The following is a 12,331-nucleotide window of genomic DNA, read 5'->3' as shown; positions in this document are numbered from 1 at the left end:
GGGGTCCCTATGAGGCCTCCTCCAACCCCTACAGCCTCACCCAAGCCTCCGGTCTAATATGTAAGCCGAACATAAACTAGAGCCTCCTGGCTGTAACGCAAACATAAAGCCTCCTGGCTAAACCATGGTGCCCAAACCTCTCAGAGCTGCCATCCTTCTCTCAGCTAGAGCAGTTCCTACATCGCTCACCTCCTAGCTCCAGGAGCTCCTGCCCCTCTGGCTGCTGGCAGGGAACTGCCAGCCTGGTCTCAGCCCTGGGCTTTATAAGGGCCAGGCCCTGCCTCCTACAGGCAGCTGGCTCTCCTTAGTTGCCCCGGCAACCCGCAACTGTGCCCGTTATCCTGGCAACCCTCATCTGGGCTCGTTATGTCCTGCCAGGGCTCTCTCTCCCTGGCAGTTTCTACTCCCTAGGAGCAGGCACTGAGGTGCCCTGCGACATTAACCATATACCGGTTCAATCCACCATATGAACTACAAGTACATGCCACTAACTTCTATCTCTTCTTTGTTTTTATTTCCTGAAACTCAAACATGCCCAAATTCCCCATATGTATAACATCTCTTTACCTCTTCCTTTAAGCTAACCCCTTTTATATCTTTCTTCCTGTGATTTTTTTTTTGTGGAGGTGGGGTGTTAGTTCAATGAGGGCACTCATATACGGTCTGTTACATTTAATAACGGAATTATCAGGAAAGCCCAAATTTCAGCGTCACAGTAAGTTACACGTATACTGTAAAGTCAGTTTCTAACTGCAGATACTTCTATCCTTCATTACCCAGACAGGACCTGATATTTCAAATGGTTGCTATGTTCTCTTTTTCCATTAATTAGGTTTTATTATTTCCATTCCTTGTATCTGTATCCAGTAAGTATCCTTCTCTGACTTCCCCATCTATATAAAAACATCTTTGGTCCTTTCCACAGTTCCAAGAATCTTTCTACTTTTTCACCCTGAGCTTTCTCCTTGCTAATTTTCTGATTATCAAAGATTATCAGATCCTAAGATACATTTCCAAACTTTTAAATATACATCCACTACAAGCTTTTCTCTCAGAATTATCGGGAATATATACATAGCAGTATGATTGAAAGATCATTTAATTAGCAGAAGATACACCACATATTATCTTTTCACCATCCTAAAATGAACCACAGTACTTGTTGTCTAATGCACTTGGGTGTGCCCATTACTTAGTTAATTATTGTGACATTCTTTGAACACACAAATTCATGTATGTAGTTATAATTGTACATTAAACATGAACAAATAAAACCCATTACAATGACATATTAGAAAATGATGCAGAGCCAGCTCTTCTATATTTTTAGAAGCAGAAAAGCTAAGTTCCAAAGTTTTCTGATGTTACGAATCTAAAATTATAGTTGTGAAACTGGAAGTCATTTTTTCTCCATAGTACGAGATGAAATTCTGCTATTTGGAATGCTGAAGGTTCATATTTAACCTCTTGAATAGCTTAATAGGGCTTTGGGAATTCATTTCTTTAAAACTGTAAATCTGAGCTAGAATTGATGTCATTTATATATTCTCTGATATATACCTGTTATATCAACCTGTTTCTAGACCAGTGGTTGCGAGAAGAACAGCAGAAAGGGGGTGGGGGGAAGGCACTCCAACAATCTTATTTTAGTCATTTTGCTGTAGCAAACACAACAAAAGAAGTCCCTAGACTGAAATGCATGTCTGTTACAAAGTGGGTTCATCGTGCATTTTCAGAAGGTCGTAGGTCTGAATTCCACTGATGTCTTACATTCTAGTCCTGCAGCAGAGGATGGAAAAGTGTGAATGAAAATTCTGCTTGTAGGCTGAAGCTCATGGAATGATTTAGTGTATATTTTGGCACTAATTGTTTCAGAGTGGAACATGAGAAGCACTGAAACCACAGAAAAGCCCTGCTTTGACTGTGCATTAGGGACAAATCTCCTCCGGTTCTCTGCAGTACTGGAGAGTCTTGTCCTATTTTATGTATTCATTGTTTATAACAAGCTGAACTAATGCATTACTATTGCACAGGGCCAGAATGCTTTTAGTGCCTTTCCTAAGTAAGGTCCATGGACCAATATCTGCCTTTAAGGTTCTCAGAAATGTTGCAACTATTGTTGCAGTTAAGGAGCTAATTCTGCACAGAGAGCTGTGCAAGGTATTCAGTGGGAGCCACATCAATTTTAGCTTCACACATTCCGTGATTTAATCTGTATAATACAGGTTTCCCTCGCTTCATGCTGTACATGCGTTCCTGGAAAATGACACATAACTTGAATTCATATACAGGAAACCCACTTTACAATGTAACAAATAGGGATATATTCCAAGACCTTGACTATACTGACCCCAGACCCATTTCTACCACTTTTCCAAAATAGTTTTGGTACTCACCAACTGCAGACAGTACACACAAGCACAGGGTGGTGGTGAATGTTACCATAATGGGGATGGCAACTACAGAAACACGTGTCGCAGACCACAAGCAAGGAGCACAGACCCACACAGGAGACTATATTCTGGTGCGCATCACTCCCACAATGTACTGCACAAAACATCTGACTGGGCTTCCACCACACCAATCGCATAAGAGTGCATTTACCTCGCATATAATGAATTTTTGGCATAAAAAGGGTCATTGCATAAGAGCGAATTCACATATACAGAACCCGCATAAAGCGAGGGAAACCTGTATCCCCTTGTTGAGTTCAGGTATCTGTGTTTCTGTCTGAAGAGTAGTTTACCCACACTTAGGGTATCCTCTTCGTACAAGGCAGATGTTTTTATCCAAACATAAATAGAAGAAAACTAAGTCTACATATAAAGTAAAAAAAGTAAAACAAATGATTTCAATATAGCACATATATAAATACTGTAGATACGTGGTATATTGTATTATACAATGTGATGATCTAGTTAAAGAGTATTGTAACCCTGTAACAGGGATCCCTGGCCCTGTTACCTAGAAACAGGGTGGTCCCTTTAAATCCAGAACCTTCTGGGCGCGGCTGGCCGGTTGAGTAGGGGTTAAGGATTGAGCCCTGCCAGCTGGTCAGGTGACAGGAAGGGGAAGGCCAGAACCATATAAACTGCAGGTGGAGAAGGCCAGAGAGGCAGCAGAGGGGGACTCCTGATAACTATGGTGCAGCTGCAGCAGCCTGTTTGGGAAGATTATGCCACGCTGTGAGTCAGAAGCACAATCACATAAAGTAAGCAGGCACTTTGCCTCTCTTATTTCTTTATTATTATTTTCATTATATGGCCATAGGAGCCTATGGTTTACGTTTGATGTTAAAAACGCTGGTGGTTTGTGGCTGAGGCTGTAGGGGTGGAGGAGGCCTCATTAGCGCCAAGGGGCACCGTGATAGAGGGCTCAAGAAGCCCTGCTGCACTAGGGGTGCTGCACTAAGGCCACGAGCCCAAAGTTGCTTGAAGGGGAGATATAGGAGCCTTGAAGCCAGGTCCTAGTGGGTGGACTTAGACAAAAGGCCCTAACTACAGAAAGAGGGGCAAAGCTAAAGGGGGCTGAGGCCCCAACAGTTTGGTGCCACAGTATAGAAGGGCTGGTAGGCCTGGTGTCATGGAGAGCATGGAACGGAGGGTTTTGAGCCCAAGTGAATTAGAGAGCTAGAGCCTTGGAGTCAAGCCCCGATTAGTGGGTTTTGACTGACAGGCCTTGCTAGAGAGAGAGGGGATAAGCCCACAGTAGCTGAGACCCTGACATAAAGAGAAATTTATAAAACCATCTGTGAGGCATGGGGGAGGTAGGAGTATGCATTTTTGCCCATAAGGCAACACCTCATTATCCTGTGGGTAATGAGTCTGGGGCCTGTCTGGGAACCTGTGGGTCAGCCTCCCTCTTTCTTTAGAACCAAGTAAAATCAAGTCGTGGCAGGCGAAGCTGATCCCCAGAAAAGAAAAATCCAGCAAGACTTGATGGGGGCACACTTACCGGCATATTTAAAAAAAAAAAAAATGCAGCCGAAGACGGCCCCCTGTCACAAATGCATACAGTGTAGCAGTAGAGTTGGCACTGGCATTTTCTGACTTTCCAGCACTTCCTGCATGCCTTTAATAAACTCTTAGCTTAATTTTCTAATGGCTATGTAATACTCAATGCAAGAAAAATAATAAATAGATGTCATATGTGCTAATAAAATTAGCCATAAAGAAAGCATGTGTTAACTAGTGTACTCAAAAAATTGTTTTATATTATGTAATATAAAACAATATATTACATTAATGTAATATGTACATTAATATTGATTTTGCTCACATGGGGAATGTGGAAACTGTACAGGAGATTAATAGCGAGGCTGTGTGCAACTGAAATGAAAGCAGCTGCAGCTATGTTGTTCGTGCATCAGAAGTTCTCAAAAATGTTTAACAAACATCGTTACATTAAGGATTTGATTCTGCAGTGGGAGGTGTGCATCTTATTTCAGTGGGAGCAGAATCACACTTCCAGCTTTCCAATACCCTAGTGGGGGAGTTAAATTTTTAACCTTATTTAAAAACACATAAATTGTATGTTTGGAAAAGTTCTATTCAGTGTAATAACAGTAAAACCAGACGGGTTCATAGAAGCTTCCAACTTGTAGCTTGTAATGGTACCTTTATAGAGGTTTTTAAAAAGCATCTCATAGAATTCCATAGCAAGGGTATGCCTTTCTATTAAATTCTACCAAACATTTGTCAAGGGGGGAAGCCAAAAGAATTAAACAACTTGCCTTAGATCAAACAAAAGAACATAAGGTAAAGCCTGCATATAATTATAACTTCTTGGGCATATCTATACAAGACGTTTACTGCACAGTTGACTAATTAACTGCACAGTAAACATCTCAGCATCTACACATGTGCCCGTATTAGGGCCCACAAAACTAATAAACTCTGCAGCAGGTTAGGAGTTCTATACTAGTTTTAACCTGCTGTAGAGTATTTCATGCACAGCAGTGAATGTGTAGATGCTGCCGCAGCTGGCCAAGGCACAAGGAGTTTCAGCACAGAGGCTGCCTGCCGACTAACCCCACACTGAACCACTCTTGTGCCTCTGCTAGCCCCTCCACAGTACGTGGAGCCTGGTTGAAGCAGCACTGGGCTGGCAGGCTGACCCCCAGGGTTCCCTGCGAGCCCAGGCTGCTTTGACCAGGCTCCATGTGCTGCGCATGAATAAACTCCAAAGCAATATGCTCTGGAGTTATTTGCTCCCAGGCAATAAGCTCTGGAGTTTATTTGTGTACATTAATCACGTGTAGATGTGCCTCTTGTACTTCATTTTAGTCACAAGTCCTTCCTTCCTCCCCTTCATCCAGAATTAGCTTTGTGAAGTATGCCAAGTATCTTATTCAACACTCCTTACTCAAAGAAGACTTCCACTGATTTTAGTAATACACAGGGATCCTGGTTTTCTCTGATTTAAAACAATCCCGAATTTTCACTTTAAAAAACCTAACCCAAAATCCACATTTTTCTGTGACTAAACCGAAACACTACTAATAGTTAGATAGATATATAATGGTGTTTCATTTTAATCATGGAAAATGTGGATTTTGGAGTACTTTTAATCCAAAAATTGGAGATTTTTTAATCAGAGAAAACCAGGATCCCTGCTTTGGATCAGGCTCTAACTACTCTTGTTGCCTTCAAACATCAATTCTCTTCTATGGGAGCTATACACACTCATTCAGAGCAGAATTATCCAGCTCTTGTGACAATAAGTGCACGACCCTTTGAGATTAAGAAAAAAGCTTTCTACAGCTTAAAAAGAGTAATTTAGCCCATCACATTTTAGTTAACCTGCTCTACATCTTCCTTAGCTTGTCCTTATTGCTTCAGGCTTTATTCTCTGACCCAGTTTATATATAGAAGTTAGATTTATATTTGATTAATTAAGTTTGGAAATTGATTTCTTTAGCCACCTTCTAGGATTACTTATAGCCTAATTAGAGGTATTTCCAAACTGCTTGAAATTGTTGCAATTCTTGCATTTAGTCATAATAAATAGCTCTTACTGAATCACCTTTCATCAGAATATCACAAAGTGCTTTACAAAGAAGGTCAGTATATTTATTCCCATTTTGTAAATGGGGAATAGGAAGATACAGAGATGAAGGCTGAAAGTCAAAAAGCCTTAGGCTGAATCCATTTAATCTTAGGTTAGTTTAAACTGTATAGATTGATTCAATGAGCAAGTGAACAGACATTCACTTTTGATTCTGGAAATGCATCCACATGTCTGTAGTGGCTCAGGCCAGAAGCCAGGGGGGCACTAGAGTACGCCTCCCTGCTCAGCTGGAGCAGACAGTTTGGGGCAAGGCTAGCCTGCCTACCCTGTGAGAGGGGTTTGCAGGGGAGGTACAAAGCTTCCTGGGATGCTATGGTACTGTGGGCATACATAGAAATGTTGATTTTCATCTGATCTGACCCCAGAAAGTGCTCTACAGCTGTGACCAAACAGAAGTGCATGGCTGCAGACTGCTTTAAAAGGGCCTGATCCTACAAAAAGCTGAATCCTCATTGCATGAGGTTTCAGATGAACACATTTCATCCCAGCCTGTTGCTGTTTTCAGAATGGGAGGTGAGGGAAGGGAGTAGAAGGAGTTTGGTCTGGGGTTTTTTCAGCTGGTCTTGGAGGGTGGGGCAGGTGGATTGGACTCTCCCCCAGGTTGGGGTGGGGGGGGTGGCTCCAATCCACCAACCCCACTCTCCAGCTCTGGCTTGGGAAGAGCCCCCTCCCAAGAATCCCCTCCCTCTCCTATTCTCTCCTCCTCCTCAGTTCCTATAATTTTCATTCTGAAAACAGTGTCTGGATTGGGAGGGAGGAGTGGTGTTGCTATGGAGACCGAGCTGCAGACTCTCAGACAGCAGCTGGAATCCCCAACTCCCGGAGGCAACGCATCATTGCAACTCATAGCGCTTCCTGCAGAGCGTTCTTAAGTTGCAATAGGGAGCTGCTCTTCTGTCTGCACCCAGAGTGTTAACTTGAATCTGGAGGGGATCTGGGACATAATTTCAGTAAACCAATTTCACTTAAATCAGTGAAATTTGATACTAAATCCATCCAGGTTTATCTTAAACTGTTTTTGGCCATTTTGAAGCAGTGTACGTGTTCTGTTGTGTTACAGATTTGAACCAGTTTCCAACCACTTATACCAGTTTATGTGTAATTTCTGTCTGTAGCTGAAATGATTTTCCCAAGGTCTCCTAGCAGACACACAGAAAAACTGAGTCTCAGAAGTCTCAGCCCAGTGTTCTGGCCATAGGACCACATCAGGTCTCAGCTACTGTTTCTCACAAAAGTGAATTATGCTTTGAAAACCACATCTTTTGTGTAGTTTTGCAATGATGTTGTGATTTAATAGGATTCACAACTAACAAAGAACACTGAAAAATAGTGTTTCTAATGTGTATTAGCTACTATTTCTTACATAATAGTTGCTAGGACGTCCATCACTTAAAATTCACTGCCAAGGAAAGCAAATGTAGGAAGCTTCTAACTAAGCTCACCAAAACAATTCCTTTTTGAGTTATCCTTCTCTGCTTTCTGCCTGACTTGAAACTAACACAGTTAATAGTTCTCTCAAATTACCAGATGTTTGCGTGAAAATATTTTTAGCTGAAAAATACAATAATTAAACTATTATATAATCCAGTGATTAAATTTTCATAGGAGTATACAAACTATCCATGATGTAACCAGCCCAATGGGATTATAGAACAAAAAATAAAATACATTTCAAACTAAAATGCTTTTTTGCTGAAATACCAGCTAATTTTCCACTCAGCCTTGAGTATCATAATTAATTAGCATGGCTTGAACTGTCAGGCAGCCAGCCAGTCTTAACTCTGACCCTTCAGTCAAAACAAAGTCAAAGTATTAATAGTCATTTACACCACTGAACTTTCTTCCCTTATCATTTAAGTTCCAGCCCCTAAAAAACTATGAAACTATGAAAACTTGGTGGGAATGTAATCACTTTAGCAGATAGGAAAGGTTGCAGTATCAAAAAATATTGGTTAGGGTGGATGAGCAAACTGCAGCAGATACAGCTGACGTGCCAGAATGAACCCTCAGTATAATGGCACCATTCATCTGATTTAATATGACATGAATTATTTTTTTTAAGCAAAAAGGACCACTTAGAATGTGGAGAGGCATCTTTGATACTAAACACCGGTGGACACTTTGCTAGGGTTGGTATTTTGCATTTTTCTTTCTTTATAAGAGAAAGAGGGTTAAAATTCAACACAGTGCAGGTGTTTCAATGAGTAGCTCATTTTCCTTCTTTTCCTGGATCCTGCCTTCTTCTCAAATATCTTTGAAGGCTGGTAGCTGTTAGAATGGAAATGTATTGTAGAAGGTGCTTTAGTCTCAATATATGAATACCTTCCTTGCAGAGGCATAATTGGCTGGCATGGTACCCTGTGCAGCGGCAGTATATGATGCAGTAGCCAAAGGTTCACTGCTGCAAGTTGAGGTATCACCTCCTTTTTTGCAACTGATATGAGTGTTGAATGGCCAAAACAGTAGTGTTTGGCAACAAAAGGGAGGTGACATCTCCCCCAGCAACAATAAACTGCTGGTCATGTGCCACTGGCAATTCTCTGTCCTGCCCCCACACTGCTAAGCCAGAGCCGACTGAAATCAGAGTTACCTTGGCCCTGTGCTCACGGATCAGTGAATTAGGCCCACTTATTTCATATATATACAATCACTAATTGTTATCTCTGTACTAATATGCCTATCTGTCTCTAGAATATTTACAGTATTTTTTCAGCTTCAGGACCTAATTCTACAAGTGACTCTCCACAGGCAGCCCCTATTCCTAACGTCCCATTAAAGATAATGGGGTACATGGGCCCCAGGGTCTACTTGTACAGTCCCTGGCAAGATTGAGTGCTCAAATGGTCAAGTAGGCAGGGTAATGGGATGGGAACAGTGGCGGCCTGGGTTTAATCTTAGCTCTGCCACTGACTGATATTGTAATATCATTTAGGCTGTAAGCTTTTTCCACACAGCTTGCAGTTCCTAGAAGAATAAGGTACTGATCTTGGAAAACCTCTAACTTTACCATAAAAGCAAGTAATAAATAAGTAGGAGCAAGGCCTTATACAGATATTATCAGAGAACTTTACTCACATTTCATGTTCAGAGGCCTTGGTTTAAATCAGTTATATAACAACCATATGTAAAGCACTTCAATACTCACTTTAGTTGAAGGGTTTTCAGAATCTGAAGTTATTTTTCCCACTGTCATCTGGACTGCTTAAATAGCAGCTACATTTATTTATATTTTTAATTTAGCTTACATTTTAAATGAGTTCACGACTGAAGTTAAAGTGAAAATAATTTAAAATTTCAAGGATTAGGATATCAAAGCCATTGAAGAAAGCAGCAAGTATGCCTTTTACCTTAGCACTATAGGTGGTACTTTTAATGCCACAAGTGGTAAATGCAAAGAGTGATAAAGAACGTTGTTTAATGACAGTAATATTTGTAAAAAAGATTCTGTTTGACTATATCAGATTCAGATAAACAAATACAGAGGCAAGAAAGAAACAGTAAATCCCAACCAGTGAAGCTACGTGACAGCAGGGCCATCACAAGAAAACACGGAAGGAAGAACAAAGGACAGAAAAACTTTATAATAGGTCCATTTTACTATTTCATTCTATTATTATGTTAATATGAATGTGGTTCCAGTAGAGAGAGTATTAAATCAGAAGAGATATACATTTTCCCCTCTCGTAGCAAAAAAACATGTTTTCAAGTAATATTTAAATGCTAGCGTTTCAAGATGGTAATAACTGATAGTACAAATGCTTGTGGCCAAGATGGACTAGTCTGTGTTTCATTTCAGTGTTGTAAAGCTAGTGTGGTGAAACCAAACAGCAAAATTAAAAAGCTGCCCCACAAAAAAGGATTCATGTGAGTGACTTAGGAAAGCAAATTGTCAAAGCATATTAAAAATAAATAATGTCCTGGGATCTTTTAACTTATTTCTGTAGTTATTACAAACCACATACTGATTTCAAATCTAAATATTGTACAAAACTGCCAGATGTGAAACTTGGCAGGCTAGAAACTAGCAGCTGACAAAAATTAGAGCGGTGAATCATGATCATATAAATACAGTATTTCACATGTACTGCAGGCAATATATATATTGCAAACACTCAACAAATATACAAAGCTTTATCTATCTTGTTTGAAATACTCTAAATTCACATACCTGTGATCTTTATAAACCAGATGTATAATGCAACAGTGCTATTAAAAACATTAATTTATTTAATGAACTAAAAAAAAGTGGTCAGCAGAAGATTGATCTGTGTTGGGCTCTACAGCTACACCTGGTGTGCTAAAACATTCATTACACAGAATACCCCCAAATTACACTGCAAATTACCTGCATGTACCTGCAGATTGTAGTGGCACCTGGTGGGCAAGGGGGCACAGGACACCTAATTTAGTGAGTTGCCATGTACACGACAGACTTTTGGCCACAATGGGATAGTTTGCCACGTGTCAAACTAAACTACACTGGGATGTAGTCTAGTTTGTCATGATGTGGGACAAATTGAGACACCCAAACCCCATGCATGTGTATATGGTGACGCCATTAAGCTACACAAACGGTGATTTGCATTGTGTGTACATGGAAAAATCGTCATGCATACAAGCACCCTCTCAGTCTCTTGGAAACGTAATATCAAATTCAGATGTGGTCTGCAGTTTGCTGTATGGGCTTATACATAGTCACTGAAGTATGAAGGAAATGTACACTTGTATAATTTACTGAGGCACTCTGAAATAAGTTAAGATTTAAACTGGTTTACACTTTAGGTATGCGCTGTTTTTATTAGTTCAATTTTAATTTCTAAATAATTTGTCAAGGGCCTTTACTCATGTAAATTGTCCAGGAACAAATTGGAACTGAAGAATCAGTTCCAGGAGTAGTAAATTACGCATGTCCTAACAAATTCCTCCAATTAATAAAAAAGTTACTGAAATGAAGTGCTAGTTTTGACTTTTCTCCTTCCCTCTAAATATGATAGATACCATTTTTATTGGTCAAAGCTCTTGTGTCTAGTTTTTGTGGAATATTCAGGGAGCACAGGGAAAAATGTCCTTTAACATTCTGCTACATTTAGTTTTTAGGGAGGAAAAAAGGGACTGATTCAGTGATTGTCAATTTATCCTTATTATGCCTTGTAATAAACTGCATTTTTCTCTCCTCATTTGTTCCTTTATACTTCATCTTTCATTCTAATAAAAGATATTAAGACAAAAAAGTGTCTCTAAAAGCCATGCCAGATGTTCAAAAATAAATAAATAAAAAGCTATTGGTCATTTGGCACTGAATGTGCCAAATTCAGTTGGATTCAGTTGGATCCAACTGAAATCAGGACAGTGTTTCTGAAAATGTTGGGGTCAGATCTGGCAAGATTACAATAGTGATAAAAAGAGCTGATTTGTGGCCTACCTAAGTAAGTTTCTTTTTTGGTTTATTTTCTAGTGGACCTTTGGCATCAACTGTCAGTCTGTGAGCCCCAGTAACCATCATGGGGACTCTTGCCTGTAGAAGTCAAGATCAAGTTTCACACTGCTGGAAAAAGTATGGAAATTTGCTTGTAGCTTTTTAATCTACTATGTACTGCATAGGGGAATAAACTTTTTGTTGTTGTGGTCTATTGCCTTCTAATATTGTACCTTTCACCTTTTACTGTCCGAGCCCCCAAGGCCTGGAATAGGCTCCCTCCAGAGGTGGTGCAAGCACCTACTCTGGACTCTTTTAAGAAACATTCAGATGCTTATCTTGCTGGGATCCTTTGACCCTAGCTGCTTCCTGACCCTGGGGCAGGAGGCTGGACTCAATGATCTCCTGAGGTCCCTTCCAGCCCTAATGTATATGAAATCTATGAAATAAAATCACATTATAAAGGAAAAGTGATGGAGCTTGATTGTTGTACTTGCGCTTGTACACTTGTGCGTGATGTACACAGGCCATCTTTTGCAAAGTATTTAATATTTCTCTCCTACACTATTTTTTTAAGAAAGGATGAAAAACTGAGGGAATTAGCAGCAGCATTCCTACAAGGAGAAACAACTGAAGGGAAATACTTCTTTTCTTTTCTGAGGAGCAGGGTTTAATATACTTGGGAGCCTACCTATGCCCAGGTGATTGTAAAATACAATTGGCATAAGTTTATGTGTTTGTGAGAAATTTACTCTGCCATACATTGTTGCTTATAATAGGCAACATACTTGGAGCTGAAGACTAACATAATTTAGAAACGAATATATTTTAGTTATAGCATTTGGG

General features: G+C 40.1%; 1 long non-coding RNA gene across 1 annotated transcript in view; it reads left to right on the top strand.

The window, feature by feature from the left end:
* The window catches only part of LOC112549876, an 87,773-nt gene extending 75,933 nt beyond the window's left edge, over positions 1–11,840 (top strand). The window contains exons 2-4 of the long non-coding RNA XR_003093468.1: positions 8,132–8,198; positions 9,531–9,656; positions 11,525–11,840. This is a non-coding gene — a long non-coding RNA (uncharacterized LOC112549876). The remainder of the gene's footprint in view (positions 1–8,131; positions 8,199–9,530; positions 9,657–11,524) is intronic.
* The last annotated feature ends 491 nt before the right edge of the window (positions 11,841–12,331 follow it).

Source organism: Alligator sinensis, unplaced genomic scaffold (genome assembly GCF_000455745.1).
Source record: "Alligator sinensis unplaced genomic scaffold, ASM45574v1 scaffold123_1, whole genome shotgun sequence".
Taxonomy (NCBI): domain Eukaryota; kingdom Metazoa; phylum Chordata; order Crocodylia; family Alligatoridae; genus Alligator; species Alligator sinensis.
Note: the sequence above shows the minus strand (reverse complement) of the source record. Positions and strands in the feature narration are given on the sequence as shown.